The sequence below is a fragment of the Euprymna scolopes genome, chromosome 18 (genome assembly GCF_053919585.1).
Source record: "Euprymna scolopes isolate OS-2025 chromosome 18, ASM5391958v1, whole genome shotgun sequence".
Lineage (NCBI taxonomy): Eukaryota > Metazoa > Mollusca > Cephalopoda > Sepiida > Sepiolidae > Euprymna > Euprymna scolopes.
The window spans coordinates 36,998,696-37,018,161 of record NC_136499.1 but is presented as its reverse complement, the minus strand read 5'-3'; positions in this window follow the sequence as shown (position 1 = coordinate 37,018,161).

Below are 19,466 nucleotides of genomic sequence, written 5' to 3'. Positions count from 1 at the left end.
CAAACGTTTAGACCAGAAATTGTCTGAGTAATTTGGAAGAGACTGAATAGGTCATTTTTTTAAAACTTTGATCCCTAGTATCACCCCTTACCCTTTATAATTTGGGTTCAAATCGAGTTATTAAGTTAGATCCATATCCAAGGAACCTATATCTAAAATTTCAAGTGCTTAGACCCAAAATTGGCGGAGGATTTTTGTAGAGTTCTCAAAGGTCAAATCGTTGATTCCTTAACAGCCAAATGTCTGAAAAAAAAAAACGATTACAAAGATTTTCCTCTAATCTCAATACCCTGTATATCAACTTTTGAGTCTGAAGACTTAAAATTGACAGAGTTGTTGTGTCCCGAAATGTACACAGATAGACAGGCACTTTCACTTTTATAGATATATAGATTAAAGTTGAATGCTCTCAGTCATCGGGGAGTTTGCAGCAACGATGAGTGTTCGTGCGAGAAAAAAAGTTATGATTTAATTGAATCGTGTGCTACAAAAAAAGTTATGATTTAATTGAATCGTGTGCTACAATACAGAGCTCAGAGAAGGAGGGAGATTCACAATCGCATTTTGCGTCTGCCAATACCTGGGGAACACATGCCACCTGTTGATGCAAGGGCATATTTAAATTAGTTTAGACAAAACAGATCAAAAGATGTAGGCCAGCATGGCTTGAAGAAAGAGTTTTTCTAGTTAGTCGGTTAGAACGATATACCATCGACATTTAGAGTGTTTCAACCCTACAACTCAACAACTGTTCTGTAGTTTCAGGTAAAACAACCGAAACATTCAAGCAGTTTGAGAACAAGTCAAAGGACTTGATGATAGCCAACATTTACTATGGTCGCCATTACGAAAGCAAAGTAGAAAAAAAAAAGCGAATTCGTAAAGTGTTATTCGCGAAAATAGCCTGGCAATCGGATTTCTCCAGACTGATAGGCATATATATTGATTTACGTTTCTCTAGTTACTGAACACTATTTTACTGCACAAAATAAGAAACTCGCGAATTGAATTGACAAACACGCGTAACTATGACTGATCATAAAGGTGTATTGATTTACGAATAAAATGTATGAGCATACAAAATTATGTGAAATCTATTTTCAGAAACGTAATACGTTTACTAGACCAATGAAGCAACTGAAATATTAATGTCGACGTTACTTAGACTAAAGGCTAGTTTATAATCCTTTATGATATAACTGCTTGTCGAACTATCTGTTATTTCAATATGTATATTTATTATTTAATACCTTATTCTATTTATAATTAACGTAGAGTACCACTTATACATATACGGATAGAATGTATTCTATAATATTCTGTAATTACTAAATTTGCATTTTCGTAAAAGATTAGATAATTATATATATTACTACATTAAAACCGGCATAATTTCGCGATAAAACATCGAATTTATACTAATGTGCGTATTGAGATGTCGAAATACGTATCATTCTTTTATATATATATATATATATATATATATATATATATATATATATATATATATATATATATATATATTCTTTTATACCTACAGATATTAGTGCTACATGCTTACGCAATCATCAGTGTAGAGCGGAGAGTTCTTTCGGTTCCGAAATTTTAACCAAGCCAAAAGCCACCTTTGGCTCCATTTGTAAAGCCTCTATCTTCTGGCCACCGAATAATAGCCACGAGATTTAATGGAATCAATAACTATTAAACGCTCAATTCAGGCGAAGTCATGCTTGTCGCATGATGGACTCCGTCGATTTTCGACGCATGAGACTCCGACAATTGACCTGAAGGTCTAGAACTCAGCGTGTCGACATTCACGTAAACGTATGTGGCACTTTAGTCCTGCTAGAGACTTGCAATGGCGACCGCAGTGGTGACAGACGTATAAATGCGAGAATTTAGCTCCACACTGTTCAGTATTATTTTTGGACTTGACTCTCGCTTCTTTAAGGTTTTCGATGCAAAACGCCGAGAACTCCTTGATTTTCTGTCACACATTTCTATCCACTTCCTTCTGTCTTTTGCAGTTAGCTCAATGTTGTTATATTCAATATTTAGAACCTGCAAATTAGACTTTATTTTGTCTTTGTAACGCAACCATGGTCGTCCCACGTTTTGACGGCCTCTGTCTAATTGGTCATACAGGAGTAGCTTCGGTATCCTATCATCATCCATTCGCATCACATGACCCGCCCATCGAAGCTGCGGCTGGATTAAGAAGCTTTCGATGTTGCTGATTTTGCAAAGTGTGAATAATTTCGCATTTGATATTTTGTCTTTCAAAGTAAAACCGCAAATGGCGCGTAGACATCTCTTATGGAAGACGTCAAGTTGCGAAATTTGTTTTCAGTACGGGGTCCACGTCTCCGAGGCAGACAAAAGTGTGGACAGTACCACAGCCTTATATACATGAATTTTTGTCTTCAGGCTTAAACCCCGAACATTCCATAATCTTGTGTGCAGCTTGCCAAAGGCGCTGCTTGCTCGGGAGATACGGTTGATAACTTCATGGTCAAGAGATGCACTTGAATCAACCACACTTCCCAAGTATGTAAACTTGTTAACATACTTCTGGTTTTTCCCATCTACCTGAATCGACATCTGAGGAAAATTGTGCACGGTTTGTTTCTGTTTAACACCCTGTACTTGTTTTGGTGTAGGTCGTGGCTGGTAGATGACTTCCGTTTTCTTTATACTGATTGTCAAGCCAAAGGCTTTACATGCAGTAGAAAACCGATTTACAAGATGTTGAGCCTCCTCCCGAGAAGTCGCGACAAGGGCAGCATCATCTGCAAACAGCAAATCTCTTATAATGTTTCTTCGGAGAAGCGTTTTCGCTTTGAAGCGTTGTTGATTAAAAATCCCACCATCTGTACGGAATTGGAAATGAACGCCAGTGTCAGCATCTGCAAATGCATATTTAAGCATAACAGAGAAGTAAAGGGCGAATAGTACTGGAACCATTACACAATCTTGTTTTGTTCCATTGGTCACATTGAAAGGCTCAGAAGAGTCTCCATTGGACATCACTGAAGCCTTCATGCCATCATGGAAGGATGTTATAACTTTGAGCATATTGTCAGGTATACCAATTTTCTTAAGGATTTTCCATAGGGCAGTTCGGTTGACAGTGTCAAAGGCTTTAGTAAGATCAATGAACACTATGTATAGCTCTTGGTTCTTTTCTCGAACTTTCTCAGAGACCTGTCGCAGAGAAAAGATCATATCTATTGTACCCCGAAGAGAGCGGAAACCACACTGCGATTTGGGATATATCTCATCTACAAGATGTCTGATTAATCTGTTGATTATTAGTCTGGCCATGATTTTTCCAGCATGTCGCATATATATATATATATATATATATATATATATATATGTGCGTGTGTGTGCGTGTGTGTGTGTGCGTGTGTGTGTGTGCGTGTGTGTGTGCGCACTCGTGTGTGTGTGCGTGCATGTGTGTGTGTGAAATAAGGAACGGTAAAAAATATGATGAGCACACAAAAATAATTATATAGTAATATTAAACTATATTTAAGTAACCATTTCTCACTGTCTTAGTATATATTTAACTTATAAATACAATCCGGGCGATGAAAATATATATGTTGATATATCATGAAAACAACTTTTCCAAAAGGACAAATGTAACGCTATTTAATTCACCAAGCAAAAACGTCCCACGGAAGTTGTTTAGTAAAGAATGCAACTTTTACAGAAATTAATCAAAATACACAGTAAATTATTTCTTTCCGCTAAGATTAAGTTGTCTAACAAAAGATCAGCTTCATATTTATAATGTTCTCATATGAATGTACCTTTCATTTCCAATCAATATATCAAGTTACACATTTCTTCCTAATGCAATCAAATTTATCGTATCTCATGATTACAGTTTCACACGCGTATCGTATTTCATACAGTGTATCTTATCTCGCCTTAATCTATCGTTTTGTATGGTACAATACCTTCTATAAAATTAGAATAAGAACAGTTTAGTATATACACAAAAGAAAAGGGAGTATAAATAAAACTAATAAGTTTTGAGTATGGAAACAGGTAACGAATGGAGACTGGTTGAATGGATTCCTCCGACGCTTATATGAAACCAATTAATTATGCTCTGATGGGATTTTAAGTTAAACTTTACATCTTAGGCAATACTAGAGTTATGTGTTGTAACAATATAAACGAGTGAGAGTTAACGTTGAAGGGTTTTGTCTCGCCTGACAAAATTAGATAAAAGATTTTTAAAAACGGTTTTCTGCACCTAACTTTTTAAGAGGATGTTTGAAATAGAAAAATGATGGAATATTATAGCGGGATTTGAAGGAAAAAACGTTGACATATTTTGGGGATCGTTACATATGTGATAGACGTTCAAAATGCACATGTATACTGGAAATAGGACCATAGTGAATAGAGCAAACAGCCTTTACAATTAATTATCTTGATTGAATGGGGTCCTTCGAAGCTTATATAGAACAAATTAATTTTGTTCTGCTGGTATATTGCGATAGACTTTACATCTTGGACAATACAGCAGAAATCGGTTTTAGCAATGTCTACGAGGGGATATGAGTTAGTACTAGATGCTCTAAACAAAAAGGATTTCACAAACCGTTTTCTTGCACATAATTTTATTTTTAAATAGCATGGGTACCCGGCGTTGCCAGGGTATTTGGAAATGTATGTTGACCAAAAAAAAAAAAGTAGTTCATTTTTTAAAATTTGGCCCATATTATGACGCCTTAACATTTATTGTTTTGGGCTCAAATCGAGTTATTAAGTTAGATCCATATCCAATGCACCTATATCTAAAATTTAAAGTGTTTAGACCCAAAATTGTCGGAGGAGTTTGGTAGAGTTCTCAAAGGTCAAATCGTTGAACTTTGACCCTTTAATCGCAAAATTTCTGGCCAAAAACGGATCACATTGATTTTCTCAAATGTCAGATTTCGAGTTTGTAGACTAAAAATTGACAGTTACTGCGTATGGAAATGTACACACACATACACACAAATACACACACAGACAGACACTTTCACTTTTATGGATATACTAGCATGGGTGCCCGGCGTTGCCCGGGTATTTGGAGATGTATATTGAGCAAAAAACAAAGTGGTCAATTTTGTAAACTTTGACTCCTATTATGACGCCTTAAAATGTATTGTTTTGGGTTCTACTTAAGTTATTAAGCTAGATACATGTCCAATGAACCTATATCTAAAATTCCAAGTGTTTAGTCCCAAAATTATCGGAGGAGTTTGGTAGAGTTCTCGTTGAACTTTGACCCCTTAATCGCCAAATTTTTGGCCGAAAACCGATCACATAGATTTTTCCAAATCTAAGTACCCTGCATATCAAATTTCGAGTCTGTACACTAAAAATGAACAGAGTTATTGCGTAGGGAAATGTACACACAGAGATACACAGATACACGGACAGACAGACATTTTCACTTTTATAGATATATAGATAATAGATTTTATATTTGAAGTAAGGAAATGGCGAAGATCCTAAATGTTATTCAGTCATTTCAAACAAAAATAATATGATTTGATGTTTGTGGAAAAAGATATAACAACTTCTGTTAGTCATTGCATCTATCTATATATATATAAAAACGAAAGTGTTTGTGTGTGTATGTGTGTCTGTGTGTGTACATTTCCCCACAGAATAACTCTGTCAATTTTTAGTCTACAGACTCGAAATTTGAAATACTTAGTACTGAGATTTGGGAAAATCGATTTGATCGGTTTTTGGCCAGTAATTTTGCAATTAATTCAAAAATTCGACCTTTGAATACTCTACCAAACACCTCCGACAATTTTGGGTCTACACACTTGAAATTTTAGATATAGGCTCATTGGACATGGATCTAACTTAATAATTCGATTTGAGCCCCAAACAATAAATATGAAGGGGGCATAATAGGGTCAAAGTTTACAAAATTGACCACTTTTTTTTTGCTCAATATACATCTCCAAACACCCGGGCAACGCCGGGCACACATGCTCGTATGTGATAGATGTTAAAGACACATTTATACTGGGAATGCAACTATAGGGAACGGAGCAAATAATATTTACAAGTTATAAACTGTTAAGGCCAATCGGTAAATGTCTTCATTCAGTTACGTGTTCTGTCCCGTGTTCTGGGCATTATTGGCAAAGGACTGAAACCAGTTGGTACAATATACACCCCAAAATAATTGAACTTGGTACGACGTAACAGTTGAAAACCCGTCGATTGGGGGAAAGAAAATGAACTCAACCAACCACAAGCGTGTCAAATCTTATCAATATTAAGCATAGAGAACCGTTTAAAATCCTGAAATGGTTTATACGAATACATTTTTCTTTGTTAAATTCTATTTCACCGATAATATATTACTTATTTTACTTGAATGAACGTGACCGGCACAGCAGCGTTAAATCAAGCCGTACATCTTCGGCGCTTACTGTGGTTGTGTTTACTAAAAGCAAGTAAAGAAAAAAACCTGAAATCCTATGTATCTGTGCACAAAAATAACTTGCCAATTTGTTCAACTCCAGTCAGATGGACACATTTATTGATCTCGACCTTGACTCCCGTAGACTCACTATTTTGGCGTCGAAAGATAATTAACCCACCAATAAAATAGACCCGTAACGATCAACGAGCGACTAGTTCCATTGATCCAAGGCAAAGCAAGTATGCAAATAAGAGAATGTGTTATTACAACTCTTCAGAATATGTAAAGATTTTGTTTTCTTGACTAGGGAACCAAGATCAATATTAATGTTACTGTAGCTTAGACGAACTGACTCGTATGTAATAACTTATTGATAACATGGTGTGCTCTATCTGTTATGTTCATATTTTTTAATCTTCATAATAAACAAAAAATAGCCACACACATACACAGACATACACACATATGTATAAATATATATATATATATATATATATATATATATATATATATAAAGTTATTAATCGTTTTTATATGCGCATCTTCTATTATAGAAGATGCGTATATAAAAACGACAAACAACAACAGAATTCGCGCATAAGCCTGAAGAATCCTAGAGTGGATAAAACGCGGAATATTCAGTGTAGCTTAATCGCCATATACATTTTATAAATTACTAACTAGCTCTACCTACGTATTGAGCACTTTTAAAGTAAATACTATAAAGTTCACGCATTAATCTATACTTTCGTATATTAATTTTATCTGAGTAAATTAAGTAGTTATATATATATATATATATATATATATATATATATATATATACACACACACACATATATATATATATATACATATATATATAAGTAACAGGACGATTCCAATATTGTTCCTGATCCGATACAATTACCGATTCCGATTCTGATTCTTTATAAATTTCTAAATATTAAAATATAGGGTTGTTATTTTTCCCGGATGACCTGAAAAACTTATGCTAAATGTGGGGATATTTTCCTTAATGAAAAGTACACTTGTGGAAATGATTCAACGATTATAGGAGTTAAAAATAATAAATGCTTATAATTTTATAATTAGAATTTTATAATTAGAACCGGTAAAGGAAGGTTTGTACATACATACATACATTTATATATTGGCAACTAAAAACTTTTGACCCAAACCGATGACAAATCTCTGAATACCCTTTATGTAAAATTTCAAATGTTTAAACCAGAAATTGTCTAAGTAGTTTGAAAAATAGGTCAATTTTTTTGCTTAACTTTGACCCCTTTTTATACCGCTTAACATTTATTGTTTTGGTCTCAAATCAAGATATTAAGTTTGATTCATGTGCAAGGAACCTATATCTAAAAAATCAAGTGTTTAGACCCAAAATTGTCGGAGGAGGGTTTTCCCACAAACATCAAATTATATGTTTTATACTATACACCTATTCAGTAGGGAAATGTACACACACAGATAGACAGACACGTTCACGTTGTTAGATATACTAGTAGTTCAGCCCTGCGTTGCCGGGGTATTTGGAGGTGTATGCTGAGCAAAAGAAAAAAACGGTAAATTTTTTTAACTTTGACCCCTATTATGACCTCTTACCATTTATTGTTTTGGTCTCAAATCAAGTTAGTAAGTTAGATCCATGTCCAAGAAACCTATATCTAAAATTTCAAGTGTTTAGACCCAACATTGTCGGAGGGGTTTGGTAGAGTTCTCAAAGGTCAAATCTTTGACCGCTTAACAGCCAAATTTCAAGCCGAAAACCGATCACATAGATTTTCCCAAATCTCAGTACCATGTATATCAAATTTCCAGTCTGTAGACTAAAAATTGACAGATTTATTGCGTAGGGAAATGTGCAAAGACAAACACACCCACATTCACTTATATATATATATATATATATATATATATATATATATATATATATATATATATATATATATGTATACTAGCTGTACCCTGCCACGCGTTGCAGTGGCTCAATTTGGTGTAATGGAAAAATTTAATAAAAGAGAAAATGCATGTTTCTTATATTAGTACAGCAACCCACTGCAAAAAGTGAAAAAGAAGGCGAAACTGAAAAAAATGGTGCTCTTGCAGAATTTGATCTGGATCCTCGAGAGTTTCTGTCAATCATTCATGTTTTGGACTTGACCAACAATCAGTGGATGAAGCCGAACGTAGCAAAAATGTTGAAACGCTAAATGCTTTTTTTTTGTTTTAAAAAATGTGATTTAGTAATTAATATTTGGTTGATGGTAGGGGGAGGGGGGTTACTATACACAGATTCGAAAAAGTCGTCCAAAAACAAATAAATGAAAGCAAAGGTAAGGTAATTTACGTTTCTACCTAATTGGATAATTGTTTAGTGTTTTTATGTAATGTAAAATGTTTAATTGGCTCAAAAAAACAGAAATGGTCGCGAATTCTGTTGAATACGTTAAGTTTGGGAAAGTAAGTTGAAAACTAAAAACTATACAAAACAGTGTCTGAAACTCACCGAACATATGTTACCATGACATAGGCTGGCATAATGGATAGGTTTCTGACAGTATTTTGTATACTTTTTTTTAGTTTTAACTCACTTTCTCTAACTTAAAGTAATCAACAGTGTCCACCACCATTTGTAGCTTTCAAATACACCAATAAACACTGTTTTTCGAGCCGACTAAACGTTACATTAAATGAAAAGGGTTTATATTACTAAACACAGATACAAAGAAGTTGTCAAAAAATAAATATATAACAAATAAATGTTATCAAAGGCAAGAAAAGTAAGTGTTCTACCTAACTGGATAAGATTTTAGTGTTTTTATGTAATGTATAATCGGTTCCAAAACATTCAATGTTTATCGGTATATCTGAAAAATACAAATGGCGGCAGACTGTATCGAACATGTTAAGTTTGGGGAAATTTTGGGAAAATGAGTTTAAACTAAAAATACTGTTAGGAACTCACTCAATATATGTTACCATGATGTAGGCTGGCATATAATCGGTGGTTTTAAAATTTTGCTCGATACAAGTGACGACTTTTAAAAATCCCTTTTAGTGATTACCTGGTGTGAGGATATTTGTACAACTAAACGGCAAATCTGCTCAAAAAAATCCGGTATTATTTTACTTTAAGGCCCGTTTCACGTTCATATATAACGAAATATTTTATTGTAGATTTCGGTGTGCTAAAAACGAATCTGCAAACCGTTTACGTAGCAAAAAAAAAGTTTTCATGACATTCCTGAAATTACTTTTTCGAAAAGTGGGTGATCACTTTTCAATGTAAATTTAACTTAGAATGAGCACCCACTTTCTGGCCACCTGAGAGAGGGGCATTTTTCTGTTTCTTGGCTAAAAAGGTTTTGTTTGATTTCTTTTGCATGGTAATAACCCCTGAACTCTGGGACTATTTTCCATTTAACAGCCGTAGCCTTCGTTTACGCTATGCGTAAGCATAAACGAAAGCTTTTTAGCCAATAAACATGGGGAAAAATACCCCCTCTCTCAGGTGGCTAGAAAGTGGGTGCTCATTTTAAGTTAAATTTACATGGAAAAGTGATCGCCACTTTTTCGAAAAAGTAATTTCTTCATATCATAAAAACTATTTTTTTGTGACGGAAACGGTTTGCAGATTCGTTTTTAACACACCAAAATCTACAAAAAAAATGTGTTATTTACGAACGTGAGACACACAGCCCTTAATGGAAAATTATATCAAAAATCCGGGGGAAAATAGTTTTCAATAAAAACAGCAAATGAATTCAATAGAAAAAAAATTGATGCTATTTTTTTTTCTTTCTGTGTGTTTCTTGGCTTAAAAGTCTTTTTGTTTGATTTCTTTTGCATGGTATTAACCCCTGAACTCTGGGACTATTTTCCATTTCACAGACGTAGCCTTTGTTTATGCTATGCGTGAGCATAAACGAAAACTGTTAAATATGCATTCGCGTACCAAACTGCCTTGTAAAAAAAACCTTTAAGCCAATAAACACGAAAATAAATGCCCCTTCCTCAGGTGGCCAGAAAGTGGGTGCTCATTTTAAGTTAAATTTAGATGGAAAAGTGATCACCCACTTTTCGGAAAAAAAAAATTCTTCAGATCATGAAAACTATTTTGATACTCCTTGGGCGTTGAGTTACATGGCGACCCGCAGAATTATTTAATGGTCGTTCCCTTAGTACCCCCCTAGTAGCAGTGTCAGAAATTTCGTGAAAATAGCGAATAATTCCACCCCATCTTTCCAAGCTTATAACTCCTCGAAAAATGCAATTCAAGCCCTAATTTTTTTTTCAATTAAAGGAGCAAGGACCAAGATTTCATTAAAAAAAAAAAAACGTGTTTTTTTTAAAAAGGTTTCAAACTTCGGACTTTACAGGTAAAATTCTAAAAGAACACTATGTTTTTTTTTGTTTTAAATTTGAATATATTATGTTATGTATTGACCTTTTCTCTTCAATTTGTGAGTAAATAATTATGTACTTATCGGGTTCTAAATTAATTATTATTAGACATTTACAAAATGGGAGGCGTGAATTATTCGACCCCCTGTCTTTCCAAGCTTATAACTCCTCGAAAAATGTAATTCAAGCCCTAATTTTTTTGTCAATTAAAGGAGCAAGGACCAAGGTTCCATTAAAAAAAAAAGAAAAAACAAATAACGTGGTTTAAAAAAAGGTGTTAAACTTCAAACTTTACAGGTAAAATTCTAAAAGAACACTGTGTTTTTTTTTTAATTTGAATATATTATGTATTGACCTTTTCTCTTCAATTTGTGAGTAAATTAAATATTTACTTTCGGGTTACTAAATTAAGTATTTACTTTTTAATAGACACTTAAAAATTGGTATGGGGGGGTCGTGAATTTAACAAAAAAACGTTTGTCTAAAATATTATATTCGATTCATTGGAAAGAACATAAAATTTCACATTGACCCTGAAAATATCGTAAAAATAGAATTAATAGAAAAATTTTGATAGATTTTTAAAATTGAAAAATTGAAAAATATTGAGTTTAAAAATTGAAAAATATTGAGTTCGGAAAATTCATTAATGTTTAAAAAAAATATATTTCTATTACTTTTAAAACAACTGTAATAGTTTATTTTGGAAGTATAATCCATAAATAAAATAAATAACCCACTTTTAACAGAGAAATTCCGAGATGTTTATATTGTATTCGCAGTTTCGTGTTAGGGGTGTCAAAAATTCCTACAAAAATTCTGATACTGCTACGCATGCGCACGTAACATTTTTTATTTATTTACTTACGTGGTGGAGTTTCTATACTGATAGGTTTTTTGAAATTTTTTCACTGGATTATTATTGATTGAACACTAACCAGATTATGAAAAAAAATTGAAAAAAAAAAAAAAATCATTTCAACATTTGAAAGGGATACTCACTTTTTAGTTACCACGTTCTGGTAAATCGGTCACATTTTATTTATTTATTATTTTTTTTTCTAAATACGGAAGTGTCTTCGGGAGATATAAAATGGTCGCATGTTGACGAAGCAATGTATCGGGAGGCGTACGGGATTAAAAATTATTGGTAAATTTTTAGATTAGGTCCACTCCACCTCCTCAATTTTCTTTTAAATGACGATTTGAAATGGTTTTCGACTATGCTGAATACGAAAATCGCATCGAAATTTTGCAGAAATGAGTAGTTATCAAGATATAAAAAGTTGTATTATGCATTGTAATCTTTGGCGGCCATCTTTTTTACGTGTGTGTATTTGTTTATGGCGCGTGTGCACGTAAAAAGATGCCGCCGAAGAATACAATGCATAATACAACTATTTATTTCCGCAAAATTTCAATGCAATTTGCGTGTTCAGCATACTCGGAAACCTATAAATGTCGTCATTGAAAGGAAAATTGTGGAGGTGGACCTAATCTAAAAAAAATACCAAATTATTAAACATTTCTCCAGCATGTTAGTGAAATTTATAATACTTTTAAAAAATTAAAAAGAAACAAAACAAAAGTTTTGAAAAAAAACTCACCTTTCACTAAAACAATTAAAAAAAAAACACACACACAAACTGTGTGTGTTTTTTTTTTGTTATGATAAGTAAAAAAAAATAATAAAAATCTCGAAACTTTATTTTCATGAAAACAATTTTAAAAAGTCCTGTTCTCTCTATTTTTTTTTCTTTGAGAAACAAATATATTTCTGACTTACAAATGCGGTAGAGACTCATTATTTTTACTTTCTATGGTTTTGATATACCGCGTTTTTATTGCTTACAAAATGGGTGACTGATTTATCAGAACGTTGTAACTAAAAAGTGAGCACAGACAGCACCACTTTCAAATGTCGAAATAATGATTTCTTTTTTACAATTTTTTTTTAATAATCTGTTTAATTACTGTCCAATCAATAATAATCCAGTGACAAAAAATTCCAAAAACCTATAAGTATAGAAATAAAGCATGGGAGTAATGTTTGTACAACGTAACGTCGCCTTTCGCACTTTAACATTTTTTAAAAAAAGTAACTAAACCATTTATTGATAATTTGTCACGTGTACAAACATTTATTTATTTACGTAGGCTTAACTCCTTTCATGAATAAGAAAAGTTTTACTCTTTAAGAATAATAAAAGGAAAAAGTTACTGAACATTTATAAAAGGACTTCTTTTCATGAAGGCCAGAGGAATAGTTGGCCGAAAATTCGTGAAACAACAACAATAAATAAAAATGGTGCTAATGCAGAGAGCCGCGCTATTTTTTAAATCATATTTCCACGTTTAAATAACGGTTTTACGATTTTTTTTTATTTATTCAATTGTAAGGTTAAAGTACAGAATAGGTACAAAACATTCTTACCTCCCCATGTTAAGAATGACTTTTTAAATAATAACATTATTTCAGCACGGATCACTCTCTGCATGAGTAATCTTATATAGAAAAAAAACTCAAAAGCAAGCAACAAACTTTTTTTTTTGGCCTTATATAATAAAGAAAAGATGTGTAAATTAAAAAATTTGGAAGATAAACAAATGAAATATGTTTTTTTTTGTTTTTGTTTTTTTACTTATCGAGTTAACAGAAAATTATAACTTTCGTCAAATCGTGGGTGTGAAATGAATCGAACCGGAAGTTCAGTTTTATCAACAGAACAGATTCGCAGAACCGATAAATAAATATATTTATTTCATTTAATATTTAATTTTAATTAGGTAAATTTATTTTAATAACATAAAAACATACCTCGACTCTAAAAATTGGTTGTCTGAAAATTTCAAATAAATTGGTAACGTATAAACATGGTTTTATTTCTTTAGAACGAACCAACTTTACATTTTTATATATATAGATATATAATATATATATATATAAGCAAGTATATATATATATAAAATATATATAAGCATGTATATTTGTAAATACATATACATATACATATATATATATATATATATATATATATATCCGTTCACATACCCTTTTTAATGATAAAGCTAGAACCGAGAATTAAACGGAATCGAGCAATTGCATCGACAAGGAATAACGCCAGCCTCAAAGTGGGTTAAGATGTACTGCATCTCATCAGTGACGTGCTCCGACCTAGGCGCGCATCCAGGTCGTCGTACGTATAAAGTGTACAATACTGACGACCTAACCATATGGGCCACGGCGCAATCCATTGGCTATGCTTCGATTTTAATTTTTACCATGTGAGAAGTCACGCGTCCTATACAACTAAGATAGTTACTGCTGGTATATAGGCGGTAGATATCATATCTAGAATGTAGAACTACATAAAAATATAAAAATTACAATCGAGGCAGGGCCAATGGATTGCGCCGTTGTCCATATGATTCGGTCGTCACTATTGCACACTTCAAACGTGCGACGACTTGGATTCGCGCGTATGTTGGGGCAAGTCACCGATAAGATGCAATACATCGAAATTCACTTTAGATCTGTCGTTGTCCGTTGTATATGCAATTGCTTGATTCCGTCTAATTTTGGGTTCTAGTTTTATCATGAAAAAGTCTATGTGAACGGGTATTTATATATATATATATATATATATATATATATATATATATATACATGTATATATATAATCTCCTCTTAATGTCTTATATGTATACATGTACATACACACACACACACACACACACACATATATATATATATATATATATATATATATATATATATATATATATATATATATATATATACGCTGTTCCGTAGAAATAATGTCTTACTTTTCTTTCTCAGTCACATGAAATATATGTAAACGACTAAATACTTTATTATAATACTAAAAATGCATAAAGCATCTTAATCGGAGGTCCGGATTTCTAATTCCGTTGCACTTAGCTACATTATAGAACTTTAACTATGGCGTCACATTCTTCTGGGAATATAATAATTCATAAACGTAAATGTTTAACACATTATTCAATACTCAATCAGACATAAAGATGTCGCAACTGATAAAAATAATATGTTTGTTAGTAAATACTACCTTTTAAATATGTATCAAACTTGAACGTTTTTTTAAATTAAAGTTCTTGGATAAAACCAGTGATCCAAATCTCACAAACAATGAATAATTATGAACGTGTGCTGTTGATACAACATTGCAAATTGCTAAGCGAAATATTGTTTATGCAAATCTATGCCTTTAGCATTACTCTATCGGGGGAAAAAACTTAGCGTGTAGAATTTAGATTTTGAACGTTGTCGTATAAAAATAAATAGTGCTTAACGTTGAAGTAGCCTTCGTTCGTCATCTCTCCTGGTAAATATTAAACAATCCACAGTCTTACTCTCGTTGGTCGTCATTTGCTATAGCGGACGAATGAAGATAAATTCGACCGAATACTTACGATGGTGCATGAAAATGTATGAAAACGCTTTGTTCAAAGTCGGTCCCACGATAGCTCACAGGCGATCAAACAATACAATTTGTCATCGATTAAACACTGCTTGCAATGGCTGTAACTTTACAAAAAGAAACCTTTGTATCAATATGTAACAATACATGAAACAGATCCAGCAAATCAGTTCGGAGTAAAATTCGCAGATTACTTGAAAGCAGAAATAAATTTAAGCCTGTAAATGGCCAAATATAAAACATACCGTGAACGTTATATGTTAGTTTATTTTTATTCTTTAAAATTCTTTTAAATGAAACTTTATAATTTATGCATTCATTTTGTTGCGGAGTCCATGGTGCAGGAGATAAAAGCGTTGCGTCTGTACAGTTTCAGGTGAACAGTGCTTGAAGATAGCGGTGTCAATCCTATCAAAACCAGACCAGATTATAAGTTAGCCAAAACTACAACAACTATAAAATGCAGCAATTACCGGGGATATAGTTACAAAAGTCAACATTCCAATCCCGCCGCGGTTAACTACCTGGAGAAGGCCCGAGCATGAGTTGGCTGAAACATAGCGAAACAACAACAAATATGAAAATGAATAACAGTGCACCGAAAAAAATGAATACAAAGCATGCACCGTTTGTGCAAGCATATTTTGAGATATGCAATGTAATATGTTGATCAATAGCTTGGGGAAATAAATAATATATAATAGAGAATGTTATAAAGTATTATTGATTGATTAAAACGACAGAATGTCCATGAATCAAAAGAATTGAATGAATAAATATGCACCAACATAATGCACTTTATCACACGAAATATAATTTGAATTGCTTCCACAACTGCCTTATCTTCCGATCCGGACTAGGGTACTACTGACTGCTTACAGAAACAAAATTATACTCATTTTGGAAGGTCCTAGTAATTCAAGTAATTCGTCCTTTTTCTAAATCAAATATCAAGATACAATTTCCACAGTCTATCCTCACAAGTAAATAATTTTAATGCAATGTACGATTTCAAATCAGACTACACTATCTATATTTGAATGGAAAAAAAAACACTTACATATCATTAAAAATTTCCTCGAAAATCTTTCGGGTGCCATATTTGAACCTAATTAGTAAAAAACAAAACAAAAATAAATGAATAAAGCCAGTAATAACCTTTTATGATGGTTTCTTTATTTAATGGTCCTGACATGATGCCTAATATCCTTATTTACCTCTCTGCACACAAGGGTGGATTTTAATTTCGACAAAAAGCACCTTCACTGAGACTTTAAGGGGAATTTCATCAGTCTAGAAATATTACGTTTACTTTACCAAACATGACTAAAAATCTGAGTCTACTATTAGAACAATTATCGCACTTTGCTCTTAGCGAAAAATTCAAAACCTAAGATCGTTTTATTAATAGATGGTCTACACAGTTCTCTAAAAGGGGCACACTGTGTAAGAAAAAAAATAAAATGGATCAAGTTAATACCGAGTTCTCTTTTACATTTCGATCGTAGCCCGAAGAGCGAGAAGTGCAAAGAGACAATGAACAATGTGTAAAAGAGGAAAATCTGCCTGCGGACACGTGACTTTCATTTTTGGTGCATCGAAACTATTTTCTTTCCTTTCCATTCGATCTGCTCACAAATAAACTGTCAGCTAATTTCGCAGTGTATTTTATGGAAAACTGTCTGAACAGAAATGAATGGTGTGTTATATTGGATGAAATAGTAGACTCAATTATTCAACGATGTATCATTTAGGAGAAAACACAGTTTAATATTTCATTACTGTAGCTATTTTCCGGTAGTCGTAAATCAGTTTCTATACTTTTTATTGCTACCATTATCAGCCTTGTCTTTAATACGATTTTCGGTTATTTGGCGTATATATATATATATATATATATATATATATATATATATATATATATACATATATATATATATATATATATATATATATATATATATATATATATATATATATATGTACATATATCGTTGTAATATCCAAGAATTTATTCCGCTACTTAAATTCCGCATCGCTTATTTGTTTTTCTGTACTTATATGTCTACTGTTATTATATATGTTTTCGTACACTTAAAATGCACATATCGACGCGTCTAACCATCTTATTTGCTACTTTCACATAAAGATATCTCTACTATTATAAAACTATAACTTTGTGCATCTGTGTGTGTGTGTGAGAAAGAGAGAGAGAGTTCTTTATAATCTCGTAAACAGCTGAGCATATTTTACTGAAATTTCACACGGGGAGTACTTTATGTACCTAGCAGTGTTCTTAGATAGGTTTTGTCTCGAAATGTTTTCGAAAATATCGATAAACAATAACTGAAATGTTCTGATAAAAGAAGGACGAGCGATTTTGACTAACGTAAACACCTTACACAGCCTAACATAAAAATTGCATTTGTGAAGTTGTATTATTACACGATTAGAAAATCCCGACATATATAATTAACAGCATGTTTTTTGATATGACAGGAGCGGGTTCGGAATGATTTATCCTGCTTAAATCGCATTTGAAAGATGAGACTGAACTGTTTCTATTTTAAACGTCAATTGAAGCTATTGTAACATCACACGCGTAACGTCAGTCATATAAAGTCAACATAAAGTTTCTGTTTAAAGCACAATTGATTCAGGAAACATGATTATTTTATTTTAAAATTAAATTCATTATATATAAAATAATTTATTTAAAAACAACATTAAATTCTCTACAGTACAATGTAGACTACGATGTATTTTTGTCTATGTCACTGCAGAGAAATATGTAAAGCTTCCTCCAAGTGTATCGATTAGTCCCCAACTAAAGTAGGATAGCAATCGATTTGACTGAAAAATGGATGATTACGCCATTTCGATGAGAATCAAATATGTGAGTGCGAAACATTCGTTGATTATCATTCAACTAAGAGCAATTGATATATCATTCAATCACTACCCTGTTTGAATGTATTGTTAAGCGTTAGTTTTACTCATTTACGACTGCTTTAAAGTTTCACCGCTCACTCGTTTTGCAACCAAAGTTCAAGCAAATTTAACAGTTCATAGGGGACTTTCTCAGCTATATACTGAAAAATAAAATAAAATTTTCGTCTATGAAAAACAAAAGTTAAAATAAAATTACTGTATTAAAAATTCTCAGAATATTTAAGGAACGTATATACGTTATTTTCTTTTAGTGGTTGTTGATTACTATAGAAACCAAATCTGTTCAACTACCTCAAGAAACTCCCGCTAATAATTCTCCACTGTCTCGATCTGTCGCTCAACTGTATTGTCGCTAGTCGAGGTAACAAGTGAAACAGAGAGAGTGAGAGAGAGTGTGAGAGAGAGAGAGAATTTTATTTTAAAGTAAAAGCTGGAAAAATCATGGATGACATAGAAAAATGCGAGCATGAAAAGTAATATTGTTCAGATTTAAACATGGAAAAGTAAAACGAGTAATTGCTAATTTATTCTAGTAAAAAATATGATAAATTCGTAACTTAAAACATGACATCATTAATTATGAATTGATTATTTAATGTCAAATATTTCTTCAAAATTAAATATTTAATTTTGGAAGAAAAAAGACATATATAACTGCCCAACCCCGACACGCAACAGTCAAAATATGATTTTAAACCCAAACTTTGATCTTTTTAGCTACCTCTTATATGGATGATTTTAAAGTATATCTCATAATTTTGTGTGGACTGAGTTACAAATTTCATTAATTAAAAATAAATGGCATATATATATATATATATATATATATATATATATATATATATATATATATATATATATATATATATATATATACATATATGACAAATCCATATTATATTTTCCATTTTCGAAAATGACTGAAATAGTCAATCGTAAACATCCTGCATCTAACGAACGTGGTATGTGGCTTATTGGTTAATCATCTGAATGTATAACTGAGAGTAAATTTCCTATTAAGCGCGAAGCTCTCGCGAGATTTTTCGATTTGCATACTAATCAGAAACTCTCAATACAAGACATTGCTTATGCTAATCCATATAAATAAAACAGTAGACGTATGTATGTGTGTAAATATCTAACAGGTAAACTACTAAACTACTGCTCACATAGCACTG